We start from the raw sequence: 12,047 nt of genomic DNA on the forward strand, positions 1-12,047 counted from the left end.
AATTCTGCTAAGTTACTACTGCTACCTTGACAGAGCTCTCGCTGATCCGTATGACAACCGCATCTTCTGGGTGTGGGTGGTGAAGTCAAGTTTTGGTTTTGGTACGCTTTAATGCCTTTCGGCTTAAATAGTTTAATACCTTGTTAGAATTGATGTCAATAATGCATACTTATTATTGTGTTATGGTAGTATGACTATTAAAATGATTGCATTTTTAGACATATAGGAATCTGATAAATAGGTCTTGGTTCATCTTAAGATTTGGTGTTAATTGGCTGATAGTAACGGTTTTATATGGTTGGCAAAGTTGCCTCAGTCAATGTATTTAACCCCGAAACGAGCTACTATATCGGGTTTATCAACATCTATATTTTGGTTACTTTACAATTTAATTTTACTGCAAGCATTCCCGAAACAAAAACTTATATTACACTAACAAAAACAAGTAAATCTCTAGCTAAAATCCGTTAAGATTCAGAGCAGACTTATTTATAATAAAAAATAGCTCAGTTAATTCGCCTTTATTAGGCGAGCATTAAACTACAACCTGAATGTTGACGACATGAAAATAAGCCGAGCTTACATAATAATGTATTATGTTGCTGGTGGGTCCATATTATACGGCGTAATGGCACGCGGCCAACATCTATACTTCTAAGTGACAATAAAGGGACCAAAGTAAACACGATAAGATAAGGAATGCATCTGTCAAAGCCAAACCAATAATCGTCGTCGCATTCAGGTACCCAGATTGACTAATGGTTTGTGAAGCTCACGCTAACACAACCGAACGAAATATGATGGTAAACCAATCATTAATAACGAAATAGGACCAATAAGCAATACATTGGTAAAAATGGTTTGATAAATAATAGCAGTTGGTACCTTGCTGTAGGAATATTTTCAAACTGGAATTGGCAAGTTAATATTGTTTATACTGGAAAGAAACGTGCAATGTTTATGATTTAGATCGTCGACGCCAACGATAGACTAGAAATTGCAGGAACACTATGGCTATCTAAAGTTTCAATTAATCTCATGTTTGCGCCACGTAAGAACATCAAACCTGCTTTGTAGGCGTTAATGAGGCTACAGAATTAACTGCGTTTGTGAACAGTGACAGCCAGGAAGCTTTTAGGTAGGCGTATTCGGAATTAAAGCAGTATACAGTTTTAAAGCCATGTAGAATGTTTGCTTTGTGGACACTACAGTGCAAACAGCTTCACGCTCCACGCTCCAAATTCGTGCATTTTGATGGAAATTGCCTTTGTGTTGATAAAAATTGCGCTTGGCCAGACGAAAGGGGACGCGTTCGGAAATGAGTTCATACATTTTATTTCACAATCAATTTTGTTTGATTTAATTTTATGGCTCAATACAGTTGGAATCAGTAAATGAGATTATGTAAATGCATTTTGTGTTCAACGATAAACGATTGTACTGGAATGGGTTTGTTAATTTATTTGTTAATTATTAGCGAAGTGAAGTGTTGATCATCGTGTAATTAAAGTAATCATTGCTTTGTATATTTAACATAAAGTAAGATAATTTAAGTTATTTAATTAATTTCATGTTTATACGCGTGGGAATAAATAAGTTGGGACAGCACAAATAATTCGACTGTTATACTTAGATTAATGCGTACGCGTAAATGTTACGCTAAAATTCTAGAAAACTGCTTCGTTATCCATTTCCATTGAGGCGCTTTGTCAATTATTTAACTACATTTTTTGATGGATCACCAATTATTGTGAACTCCACATTATCTTTGCTATTCTTTCAACGAAAACAAATATCTTTACTTATTTCCACGGAAGTCGGCAATTGTTCCAATGATACTGTTCTGAACTGGAAGTCTGCAACCTCCTTTTATGAAATTGACATGATTAAGAAGAGTCTGACTGCCTCGGGCTGAGGTATATTGCGTAAGCAGTACAATGCTCAGGTCTTGGGTTTGAAGCAAGGGTTGAACAGATCGAACAAAATTATATTTAGTATATGTGCTCAGTGTCACCCGGGAAACTGTAATAATGCTCCGTAAATGGGAACAAGGTCTCTCCTTATTAAATGTGATTCAAAATTGCTGGCAAAATGTATGTTACCCCTCTGCTTATAAAAAGAGAAAAAGACGTGATATATCTATGTAAGGCAACTGCGGATTAATGTCAATAAATACTCTACTTAATTATACGACATGTAGCCATCAATGATACCTTTAGCTTTAATACCCGTTCCTAGTGTCTATTACACAAGTATTTGTCGAAGAAATTCTTGTCTTCTTTGTTTTAACATTTAAGTATTTAAAGATTTATTCTGTGAAATAAAGCTACATAAAGTTGCTTGTGAGACTAAAGTAGAGAATAATTTTCAATTTACATATAAAATGTAGCAGAGTGAGACACGATGACGTAAATGGAATACTGTATTAGTCATAAGCGATCTTTCAAAACATGTAATGATACGTAGGTACATTCAGCTAACATTAAAACTATATAAGTCGAGATGGATTCTACTTTTGGTGACAAAAAGCAATAAATGACAGGGCTTTTTAAATTTCCTATCGTAATAACGTTAACAATAACTCTAAAGGTTCATAAGGGTACAAACGTTACTTCGTTATGTACGTTGTATAACAAATATCAATTTTCTGCTTGGCTAGCGCTAGATAATACGTGCGGATGGAGTTCGCCGTCGAGCGGCCACGGCGCGTCCGCTTAAACACACTTTTGAAGCGGATTAAAAACCCTATATTGTAACTTAAATGTGGGCTAAAATGCGTGTTCTTTGAAGCCTGGCGTCATAGTTCTATATCTACTGCTGCGCTCAGGTCTTAGATCTAGTTTTCGAGTTAGAAACATGAATTGTGCCTGATGTGGCGGCAGGCTCGCCTCCTATCACAACATGGGATAGGAGACGGAATAAATATTTCGAAAAGAGTGCCTTTAGATGCGTCTTTGCCTACCCCATCAAGAATAAAAGGCGTGGGTTGGTTTGCTTTGAAATTTTAAATGCATTTATGTAATAAGTAAGTAAGAATGTAGATATTTTAGATTATTGAATTCAGTGAAATATTATGACGTTTTAACGTTGAAAGCTAACACGATATCTGCTAACGCCCGAAATTAATAATCAATACAACCACACGAGGTAGACTGGGATAGATGAACAATTCCCAGATATTCACGCGTAGAATATTCAATAAATGGGAATAAGCCGATCTTTGGAAAACAATACATTAGATGTTGAAGAGGAGTGTGCTAGAGAAACAGTCTACGCTCCAATATTTTGGCGTACATATAAAATAGTTTGTTTCAGTCTGATTTTGGAACAAAACCTTTTTCTGATCTTATACAATTGTAAGCACACCTTGTTTCAATGTTTTATTTGCAACACTGTTGGTTAGATTAATTTTGAAAATAGTTGACTATGGCTATTTCAATGGGACTTTGATTAATGGGTGGATTTTTTAAAGAGTAATTGAGGTTATAATATTTTATAACAGAAAATAATGATTCCTTGACATAGCTGCATCTAAAAACAAGCACTTAATTAAATAAAATAAAATGTTTAACAAATTTACCTAGACTTATGTGCCGAGAACGATACTAATTATAGAGAGCTTTATAAAATCTTAAAAGTTAAATATGTTGGATTGATAAACTAAATTACTAAGTAGGTTTACTAGTTTTTTGATTACATGTTTATTGTCACTGCAACATGGTATATATACTGTTATTTTCAAGTAGATATTAACCTGATTAATACAATGTGATTAAGACAATGGATTAAAATAATTATACATATATAAGTAACTAGCGTTTGCCCGCGGCTCCGCCCGCGTTATAAAGTTTTTCGGGCTAAAGTTTTCCGTTATAAAAGTCACGCTATATATTTTCCCGGGAGCCTATGTTCTTCCCAGGGTCTCAAACTGTCTCCATACCAAATTTTATCCTAATACGTTGGGTAGTTTTTGAGTCTAACACGTTCGGGTAGACCGATGCAGCGGGGACTTTGTTTTATGATATATTTTTGTAGAACTTTTAAGAGGAACAATCCCGTCATACATTATTGTTGCATAACTTTAACCGTTTACGCAGCGCACGCAACAGAAGCTCTCAAAACTAATAAATTGTCCCCGTTTTTGCATCATGTTTCATTACTGCTCTGCTCCTATTGGTCATAGCGTGACGATATATAACCTATAGCACTCCAGGAACAAAGGGCTATCTAACACAAAACTATTTTTTCAGTTTGGACCGGCAGTTCCTGAGATTAGCCATTACTGCTCCACTCCTATTGGGTATAGCGTGATGATATATAGCCTATAGCACTCCACAAACAAAGGGCTATCCAACGCAAAAAGAATTTTTCAGTTCGGACCGATAGTTCCTGAGATTAGGCATTACTGCTCCGCTCCTATTGGGTATAGCGTGATGATATATAGCCTATAGCACTCCACAATCAAAGGGCTATCCATCGCAAAAGATTTTTTCAGTTCGGACCGATAGTTCCTGAGATTAGGCATTACTGCTCCGCTCCTATTGGGTATAGCGTAATGATATATAGCCTATAGTACTCCACGAACATAGGGCTATCCAACGCAAAAAGATTTTTTCAGTTTGGACCGGTAGTTCCTGAGATTAGCCATTACTGCTCCGCTCCTATTGGGTATAGCGTGATGATATATAGCCTATAGCACTCCACGAACATAGGGCTATCCAACGCAAAAAGAATTTTTCAGTTTGGACCAGTAGTTCCTGAGATTAGCGCGTTCAAACAAACAAACAAACAAACAAACAAACAAACAAACAAACAAACTCTTCAGCTTTATATAATAGTATAGATATGGCGAAAATATAATTCGCCATAATACTTAGCACATGACAATTTTAAGTATATACATAATCTAGGATGTTTAAAGTCTCTTTTTTATTGTCTTTGACGGCACACAAGCTAACGGTCCATCTGATGGTGAGTAGTCGCCGTCAGCCAGAGATAGCGTTGCCAGGCGTCTGGATAAAGCCGGATATAGGTAGGCTGTTTGAATGTGTGTCTGGCCGAATTAAATGGTGTCCGGTTAGTCCAGCTTCGTAAGGCTTTTAAATTCAACCAGTCATATGATCGTTCAAGTGAGCGGCGGCGCAGTTTCTGCCCTGCAAGCATCACCTCGCGTCTCGGAAGCGTGACTCGAGTGAGTGAGCGCCGAGCTCCGTGTGCGAGATCCGTAAATAACACAAAATCCTTAATCATTTTGGGTGTTAGGCCTTTTTATTCAAATGTGCAGCCAAATTAGCTGTTTTGCTCGGCTTGATTAGGTTTGACGACCTTGCAAACCAATCAGAGACAGCGGTTATGCCCGGAGCAGAACCAACCCGCTACCTACCATAAAATCGTAATACACCTTAGTAATTTATCTATATTACTTAATTATTATTATATTTATGGAAGTATTGGACGTACGCGTGCAAGGTGGATGGGTCTGATAAAGGTTGCAGGAAGTCGCTTAATGTAGGTATGCCGCTTCCAAGAGGTTGGCCTGGAAATATGTGGGAGTCCTATTTGCAGTAATGGACATCCTGCAGCTGATGATAATGAAATAAAAGTAACAGTAGAAGCTACCAAGACTTATAACTATCATAATCACGATTCACAGATTAGAAATTAAATATACATAGCATTCTAATTATGGTAATTTCCTTCAAACTGCAATATATGGTAGTGTAACGTCCATTTACATTTATATTCTCGTGCAGGTTAGTAATTAGATACTTTTTGGTATTAGATTACCGAGAACTTTATTCCGTTTTATTATAGGTTGATTAAAGGAGTCGGGAAACATGATTGTGATATAAATAACGCCGGCGGACTAAATTGGTCCCTTATTGTTATTGCATTTTTTGAGTTCGTTTTACAAAATTATCTTAATGGCGCGAAACATGCTGCTGTGACGACCCAAAGGGAGCAGGCGGATATCATAAAAAAGGATGTTCATGGGTTAAACCTTTATTATAATATGTATACTAATTTTGGCTCGCGGTTTTGGTTGTGTGAAATTCGGTTTGTGATACATTTAACGAAACCCATGACTTAAAATCGGTTTAATAATTTAGAGATAGGGTAACAGATAGCCAGACAGAGTTACTTGTGGATTTATAATGTTGGTAGAGGTAATTGAATCTTACTTGCGGCTTCGTTCAGGATAATAATATCCTTTCCGGGAAAAAGTAGTCTATGAGTACTACTCAGGAATATTATGGTTCTTATGATTCTATTAATTAAGGAATTCTCAGAATTCAAGTTCCAGAGATTATTGCAGTAATAAACCTCGTCAGTTTATATAGGAGTATAAATATGAAATTATATATTTTCTATGATCATCTGTTAGTTCTCTTACTAAGTATAAGAATAAAAGTATACAGATACTCATATAGGTAAATAGCAGTGGCGAACGGTGAAATTTTTCAAAAGGTAACCCGGTGTAAAAAAATTGGCTTCAGTTAAGATATCGGGGGCAATTTATCGAAAAACAAAAACTAAGACAACGAATTAATCTTGATTCGAAATCGACAAACGTTGACATACCTACTAAATTACCTATTATGCGTAAATAATTGAAACATTCATAAAATCGAACAATAAATGTAGATAATTCTCCTTCCATTAATCACAAATATAAGTATTAATTTGTTATAACAGCAACAAAAGTAAGTATTAAAATTATATCCACCTGAATATTCGTCTAATAATACACCTTGTATTTAGTTCCCCAGAAATTTTAGCGCCATCTAGCGTTATTTAAAATAAGTAATCGATATCGATTAAATTAACAAACAACAGGCTAATGGCCGATGGATATCATTATTAAGTGATCATTAATTAATAAGTTAAGCTATTATAATTTATTGTCCATAGTCTGATATGTTGTAAATTTAAATTTGCCTATTAAATATATTGTTTAGTATCACCGAAATCTAAAAGGGAAGCCGGTGGGAATCCGCTTGTATGGACGCTTCGCCACTGGTAAATAGTGACTCCTTCAAGTATATACTTGAAGGAGTCAAAAGATATCATAGTTTTTGTTTAATTAGAATGCCCGTAATTGCAAAAAAATGGATTTGCCCCTATAGACGGAATAGGGCTACCTGACTAAAGTTAATTTAGGTATCACTTAAGTCCAATAAAGGTGATGGTTTACTTATGATCTTTATAATAGATCAAATAAATAAACAAAAATAAAGGTATAGTAGGCGATAGCTTTTCACTAGCCCCAACCAAAAATAGATTCAACAAATCCCGTCGTTCGTATTGGAAGCTTGTGAGTTTATGTCATAAATCCATGACTTTGTTTCTAGCCTGGCGACACATCGGTCGTATTAGGCCACAAGTTAGTACAGGTTACTACCTAATAGGAAATACCTTAAACTTCAAATTATAATGTCTAGTGACCATCCAGTGTTTATAAGTTTAAACGTTATTTAGGTTCTTTTTTCTAAGAGTTTACATCGCACCGCAACGCATTATAATACGGTATTTTAGTGTAAGTGAGAAAAAATCCAAAAATACATAAATACGATAGTTTAACCAAAAAGCAATCGGAAAATAGTAGTTTCAGTTCATAAAATTATAGAATATTTTTTTAAATTCAATTCAAAGTTTTAACTTTATGAATCTGTTTTACAAATATGCGAAACGAGTGTAGTGTGTCAAGGCAGTAAACTATTTGAAGTGTCAATACGTGTTCACTATTTCTAATTTATCGAAATAGACAAATTTTTCGGACAATAAATTTGTATTTTTTCCCGCAAGTTTTTTATTTATTTATTTATTTATACATGTATTATAACACCATAACAGTGAATACTAATGTGATGTTAGTATTAATAGTTGTAACCAAGGCACTTGAATCCACATTTTTAGGCGTTTTTACACTAGTATGCTTACATTCAGATTCAACACACCAATGATAAGGATAGTAGTTCATTTTGATTGTAATAATTTCCTCTTTCTCTATGCACAGCGTTGTTACCATCGACTTGTATTCTATAGACACGAAAGTCCATAAAAACTATTTGTAATAATCCGAACTAAAATGGCAACCAAAATTTTACTGTCATAATCTATTTATTCAATTAAATAACAAATAATTTTACTTATTTCACTAATATTTTTTATCCACATCCAAGTTTGCAGTTAGACTAGCGTCTTTATATTATGAGTTTACTCCGTAATTCGTACACATTGACAAGCATCAATATTGACACAATAATAAAATCAGTTCGACTAAATAACAGTTCAATTCAGTTGAACACGGTGAATGTTAGGAACGCTAAATCTACTACGTAGTACAAATGTATCGATGGTCGTTACTCGATGTTTACTGTCGAGATGACGTAAGCAACGTGGCCTCTAGCGTTTTCGTTTATTTACATGGGAAAATTTGTAATGTTATATTTAAATGTATTTTAATGGCACTTATTGATTGATTTTTTTTTTCAGTGACAACATACTGCTGCTTAGCGGCAGAAATAGACATTGTGGGGGTACCTACCCAGGCGGACTTCACATATGAAAGTCCTTTCATCAGTGTTTTGCAGTTTACGTTCTTTAATATGAACAATAATAATTCAATCATATCATGTAATACGGTATACGACAGCAAGGCATTTGCAGACATAATAAAATACGTGTGAATGTTCAAATTCGGGTAGATATAAATTGGGTTAAAATGCGAGAATAATTACTCGTAACTCTACCTTGTTCTAGCTTCAATGTGGAGAGCAGATAATACATTCAAATAACCGTAACAGCCCATGACTTAATTTTCGTAACTTTCATAATACAGATTGTTTAATTAAGCTGGTGGCATAAAGAACCGATATTACGTTTTTAATAAAACTAATGTTTCCTTACCTTAGAAAAGAATTCTCCTTTATTTACGAACTAGATATTTTTTTCGAGATTAAACTACAAAGTCTTACCAAGCAATGCGTGTTAAAAATATACCATACCTATGCTAAGACTTTACCGGCAGCCATTATCGTTATATATGCGTACATTCATACCCAAATGCATAACAACATAAAGGAGAATGCCCATTTTTGTATGAAAGTTGGGCTACGCTTGCGTCTGTACAAAACCTTTACTAAACTATAGGGAATATATTCTAATTCTTATACAAATTGAAAACAATTGGATATTCGATGGGAGTTCGGAGTAATCAGAACTTTTATAACGCAGTTATTTTGAGGTTAAGTATGGACTGCAATAATGTACGGCAGAAAGTAACTACGTGCCTAATTAAGGTCAATATTGCAGAACCTACTTGTTATTGCTATAAGTAATTATTGGACATTCTTTTCACTTAGCTTTAATTGCCATCATAAGATGATAGGTACTAACATATCTGATAAGACGAAACTCCAATAAAACTTAAAAAGATAATATGACGGAATATAAGTTTTTCCGCGTATTATGTTACCTGACCTTTTGTGTACTTATATATTTTTGTGACTTACGACTTATTCTATTACATGGATTACCAAAACTTTAATTCCACCTACCATTATCTCACTCCAATATGGCGTCAATGCATATTGTAGAATAGATTCAGATTAGTGTTTATGACCGGCCTATGCCTGACGCCAACCCTCTTTGGAGGATTCCGATCTCAGGCAACTCATGTTAGAAACACCGAGATAAAATGTTGCTTGGCCTGGAAATCGAACCCAGGAACTCACTTCACAGCCTGATTACGCTAATAGTTAATTACCATAGGGAAAGAAAAATAAAACGAGAAATAGGAAATCGGATGCATATTTTTATATTATAGATGTATATTTTTAATAGAGGTATAATATATTTTTAGCATCCTAAAATAAAAACAAGAATTTGATATAGCTGCAGCACGTTTAAATATACTCCTGAAGTGAGTGCATGACTTCTTGCAGCGCTGGTCGGGGCATGTCATGTTGTTGTTGTCTGTGAAGCTCTCTATTAGCTGATCTCCAACAAGCAGCACAAACTCATTCCCGCCTTGAAACCTAAAATATAATGTAGAAGTTGAATAAACATGTTCAGATTATTATTATTGTTAAATGTTTTCTTTAACTTTGGCAAGATTTTTCCCACATTGTGGGTATGTTAATAATAATCTACAAAACTTACAAACTGGACAGCTCGTCCAAGAAATATACTTGTTGTTGCTGTGGCACCGCAAAGGTGCAGTCAATACACCGCCGGAATATGCCGTCTCGATTAACTGTCCTGGGTCTAGGTTCTAGACGACATTGTGTTGCTTACTAAATGCCTTCCGTCTCAAAGTTCGAAACATACACTATACACGGTGTTTTTTAACAGAGGATTTCTCGGCTCAACATTAAAATACATAAGAAAAACACTCCGATCTTGAATAAGATAAATATTATAATATTTTAATGATTTAACATTCAAACAAATCTGAAATGTCAAAATGTCAGTAATTTCAGTTGCCAGTGGAATAAAAATCTCTACCCATATATTCATAATTTAAAAATAAAGTCCAGACATGTTTTAGCTGACTTTAGTATTTCTGTCAATGCAAGTACAAGTCGCCATTTGTTTGTTTTTGGAACGATTAATATTTTCTCTTTTTTTCCAGCTATTTGGAGCTTGGCCATAATTATTAAGTAAAATATATTATTTTATAACAATATATTTGAGATGAATAAATATATTGTTATAAAATAATATACATATATTATAAATTCAAGTACAAGCTCATTTTTTTGTACATAATTACTTTTTTATTCCATCTAAGAAGGGAATTTGTTATAAGTTGGTATCATTTCGCCATATTGGCAGTAAATTATCGGATGTTTTATTTGCAACAATTAAACAACTTTTTTTTTCATATCTTTTAAACCCCCATTCGCTTATGACTGAAAGAAATACAAATAAAGTAATAATTAAAATGGTGATTTTTTGTGGATATTTGGTTGAGACGCATGACTGACGCAAAAAGAGCCTGGTATTGGGCATTGTCCTTTACCCGTGATTAAAAAACACATTTTTAATGAAGATCGCATTTCTACGTAGTTGTTTAAGCGGAGTTACGGGTAAAGTTAGCAACATTTATCCACACATTTTCACACCAATATAAACACACAGAGTAGTAAACAGTTGCATTGAAAATGGGATCAGGCTTAATTTGACGCAGATTATAATAGGAGATCTGCACAGATTATGCTGGGAATTTTATTAACACACATTGTGGTTAATGTTTATTTTACTAATAAACATAACATATGATTATGTTTTAGTTATTATTTAAACAAAATTAACTGTACTGTTCGCGCATGAATACTAGAATTTGGAAAGTAAAACTGTTTTTACATGTGCATAATTTTATTTGTATGACACGTTTGTGCCCTTGCAATACATTACTTATTAATTTATTTTATTGCGGTTTTCATTATTACATTTTATTTACCATTTCTTACGAATTAAGATTAGACAAGGTAGACTAAAATCAAACTTATGAATGTATAATATGGCGGTGTAATTATAATTATATTATGAGAAATAACTTTATTTCTTATCCCATCTTACTTCTTAATATTATAATGCGAAAGTTTGTGCAAATGTAAGAATGTTTGTATGTTTGTTAGAAGTAAGTAAAAAACAAGTAGGATTTGGATGAAATTTGGCGCACGGGTAGACTACTTCCTGGATTAATAGGTATTTATCTCGGTAGTTTGCTCCCTTAGGAACTTGTAGATTTTTTTAATTAGATGGCTGATGATGGATCGTGAAGTGTTTCATGAACTTTTGTACGGGAAAAAACATTAAACGCAGGCGAAGCAGCGAGCAAATCGTAGTATTTTATAAAAACTATGTATTTATTATAGGAAATTTATCTTGTAAGATAAAGAATATTTTATAAATACATAACTATGCATCGATATTCTGTGACTGATTTTTTAAATTTAATAAATAAATATACGTGCATTGCCCTGAGCGCAGCGTTAACACCTGCAACTTTTTAAAGGAATTATTCCTTTGCCTTGGGG

Source organism: Manduca sexta, chromosome 24 (assembly GCF_014839805.1).
Source record: "Manduca sexta isolate Smith_Timp_Sample1 chromosome 24, JHU_Msex_v1.0, whole genome shotgun sequence".
NCBI lineage: Eukaryota > Metazoa > Arthropoda > Insecta > Lepidoptera > Sphingidae > Manduca > Manduca sexta.